Below are 4,117 nucleotides of genomic sequence, written 5' to 3' on the forward strand. Positions count from 1 at the left end.
ACCCGTGGGTACAGATGACAAACCCACATAACAAACGAACGGTTTAAGTTAGCACAGCGAAACTGCGCACACTTGCTAAACTCGTCATTTGCGGTTCATAGATACTAGACTCGACCATATTCGTGTGAGTCGAAAACACCACTTACAATTGTCACGGAACCTCAGACGCTCCTTTTGCCCTCATGTAGGCAAGCACTAGTCGGAATCATACTCGATATTCATCAGACCATCAAGATGTCGTTGTAGCATAGCTCTGTCCAACCGAGTCCCCTTGGTAACAGATAGTTGTCTCATACACGTTGTAGCACAGAGGCCACATAAGGCAGGACCACACTGCACACAAAGGCAACACGTGAACAGGAACACTACCACAACCCCGATGATCGTCAGAATCTTCCAACCCCAAGTCGACACCAGGCCCCAAAACCAACCAAGTAGCGTCCAATCCCCTACATCCACGTGTATGGATTCGGAGATCTTGTGCAACTTCGAGATGGCTTGATAGACAGTAGGAGCATTATCTGGAATGAAAATGCAACAGCTCGAATGGATCACTTTACATACCCCACCGCGATCTGCTAAGACAACATCTAAAACCATACGGTTTTGTAATGTCATAAGTCTCTCCGCCTGAAGTTCTGTGGTGATATTACCAAGGGCACTGGCAGTAATGTTAGCTGTCGATTCTACCACTCGAGTCAAATGTCTCAGGTTCCTACTATTAACCATAGGTCCCCAAAACGGGAGGAAACCCTTGAAAAAGTCTCCTGCCTCTTGACCGGCAGTATCCTCTTCACTAATTACGCCTCGTACAACTCTAGTCTTATGATAATCGGCATCTACAGTAAACGTCGGAGGCAACAGATTTGCAACAAAACATGAGCCCATGAAGTCTGCGGGCAACCATGTGTATGCACGATCATGACAGATGAAGTACGTACCCTTGGCAGCCAGAAGCACAGGGATCGGGGACATTGACAGAACGTAACTTTCAGTGCAAGCACTTACTCCAAGTGAGGCTTGCGAGCCACGACCCACAAGACAAAGATTACCAGTGTGGGGTACGACCCATATTGGAGACGAGCTTTTAAGCTGCTTTTCATTAGTGAACGTACTATATTCCCCTTTATTCGGTGCCCTATAGGCTTGTACCTCTGCCTTAGGGATGAGATAAGCATCATAGATCTCATCTTCCAAATCCTGTATTATCATCGATACCACCCACTGCCATGAGGTAGGACCCGGTTTGGGGGAACGTTCTGGAGAGGGGTGGAAACCTAGTGCGCTTCGAAGCATTGTTTGGTATGCTCGAGCTGACCCTTGGGAACTATACGGTAACACCAGATATGGAATTCCCTTACCCGTAGTATGTGGCATCAACCCACACACCCAACAATTAGTAGTGTTAACCACTAACTGATGCTGATGGAGGAGCTGGATAAAGGAATTGTTGCGGAATTCTACACGTCTAGCCTGTTCGTGTTCTGGTAACATATGAAAGGAATGAGGAGAAGCAGTAGAAGTAATGTTAGGGTAAGGAGTAGGAGTAGGGGTAGGAAGTAAGAAGTAAGACATAGTGTAATACACCCCACCCGCCAAAAATGCGGAAGCAGTTAAAAACAATACAAACAATTGGGATACAAAACATTTCGTACGACTAAGTTTCTGCAGCTTGACTCTATATGCCTGAGCTCCTTCCAAATCATTCAGCTTCAAAAATGCCATTTCCCTACGACCGTCCGCAACGTTTCTTGACGCACTTCGTTCTGTGCAGCAATAGTCAATTCCCAGGAGTTCCTAGGAACCGACGGCCTTTAACCTAGCGTCAAGACCTACTGTCCAGAAGGAGGTACGCGCGCGGCCCTACGGCCCTCAATACACAATATGTATTTATTTAGCACAATAATTCAGCTGTGGAAGGAAAAAGATACAAGGAAGAAGCTTGATATATATATATATACAAAACAATTTTCAATGATACGAATGTTCAAAGTTGATCATGGGAAACGAAGATATTGCAGTTATCAATTTCAGCAAAGCAAGCAAAAAAATTTTTATTTGTCCTTAGTGTGAGATCGCAAAGAATATCGATGTTTCCCGGGACGTGTCTGCACGTCGAACAAAGGATCTGTCGAAGAGACAGCGTCCTGTTGATCAGTTTGCTGATTTGGTCTTGAGTCTTTTGCTGACAATGTTCCAACAATGGCTTTCTGCTGCACTGAGTGTTCACCAACAAGTTGTGCGTCACTGAAAGGTACAAACGCCGGCAATGTCGCTGCTTCTGTTGACGCAATGCCTTTCCTCACCCACGGGTCTGCCGGCAAAGGAATAGGGACTCGCTTACAATGGGTAGCATGTACCCAGTTCTTCCGTCCCTCAAGACGAACGGCAGTCCTCGTGGCCAAAAGCACCTGGTGAGGTCCAACAAAGCGGGGGTCCAGATTCTTCTTGCGCGAAAAATTTCGGGTGACAACCCAATCACCAGGCTGGAGCTGGTGGCCTGGACCCTCCGTCTGCGTCGGCAAGGCGTCGTAAACCTGTTGATGAATTAACCTCAGTTTAGCAGTCAAGTCATGTAAGTAGTCAATCAACATCGGGTACTCAAGATCAACGAATATACCTGGCCTAGGAACCCCCCACACATTCGCAGGACGGCCGAACACTATTTCATAGGGACTAAGCCCTATTCGGGAGTGTACAGTCGCCCTAGTTGACAGTAATGCTAGAGGCAAAGCGTCAGGCCACGAAAGTCCAGTCGTAGCCTGGATCTTCGCTAATTTTAGTTTAAGGGTGCCATTGTACCCTTCAACCAATCCAGCTGACTGGGGATGATTGGCGCTATGGAATTTCTGATTAATTCCAAGGCCCTTACACACACTCCTCATCACACTTCCAACAAACTCACTTCCGTTATCTGACCACACGACTCTAGGCATTCCATACCGAGGAAAGTATTCCTTCAGTAGGATTTTCGCAGTAGACAAGGCAGTATTATCTTTGAGGGGATAGGCCTCGATCCATCGGGAGAATGCGCAAACCACAACCAAAACGTATTTCAGGTTATTGCATCGCTCCATATGGATGAAGTCCAATTGGATCACCTCAAAGGGATACGAAGGAGGAGCAAAACTGCCAGGGGGAGTTGGGGTTCCTTTGCCAGGATTGTACATTATACACACCATACAATTCTTCACCAAACGTTCAGCACACTTAGTAATTCCATCATTCTTCCACACATCAGCCAACAACTTGCAAATACCTTTCGCGCTAATATGTGCTAACCCATGTGCCATTTGCACAACGGCCAGTACATACGCATCAGGCAACATCCATCTTTTCTGATCTGACAAATCAATCCAGCAACCATTCACATCCAACCTTCCCGTACTTTCTTTCCACTTCATCTTTTCAGTGTCGGTGGCCTCATTCTGAATTGCTTTCACACTCTCTATAGTATTCTCACACATACTTGATTCTGTAGGCCACCTAACCGAATTCGTCACATACATTCGAGTGCTAAGGTTCCGGGCAGTCTCCTTAGCAATCTCATCTGCAAACGCATTACCACGACCAACATCATCCGTCACCTTACGATGCGCACTACATTTAACAATTGCAACTTGAGCAGGCAAAGTCAATGCATCCAAAAGATCGTTCACAAGCTGGCCATGCTGTATTTTCGTGCCATGTGACGTCAAGAAACCACGTTCTCGCCACAATCGTCCGAAACTATGCGCTACACCGAAAGCATACTGACTATCGGTGTACACATTCACACGTTTACCTTTTGCTAATACACATGCTCTAGTAAGAGCGATCAGCTCTGCAGCTTGGGCAGAATTCTGATTCAATCTCGCAGTCTCAACAACAGTATTCAATGTCACCACAGCATAAGCAGTAGTCACATCACCATTCGGCAATTTAAAACATGACCCATCCACATACAGGATGCCATCCGGGTCTTCCAATGGGGTGTTTTTAAGGTCCACACGACCTTTTGTTTCCTCCTCTGTCCGCAAGTAACAGTCATGTTCTGTTACTGCATCTGACTCTGCACTAATTGGTAACAAAGTTGCCGGATTTAGGACATTACAACGTTTTATCTGAATGTGGCTTG

Source organism: Lissotriton vulgaris, chromosome 8 (genome assembly GCF_964263255.1).
Source record: "Lissotriton vulgaris chromosome 8, aLisVul1.2, whole genome shotgun sequence".
Lineage (NCBI taxonomy): Eukaryota > Metazoa > Chordata > Amphibia > Caudata > Salamandridae > Lissotriton > Lissotriton vulgaris.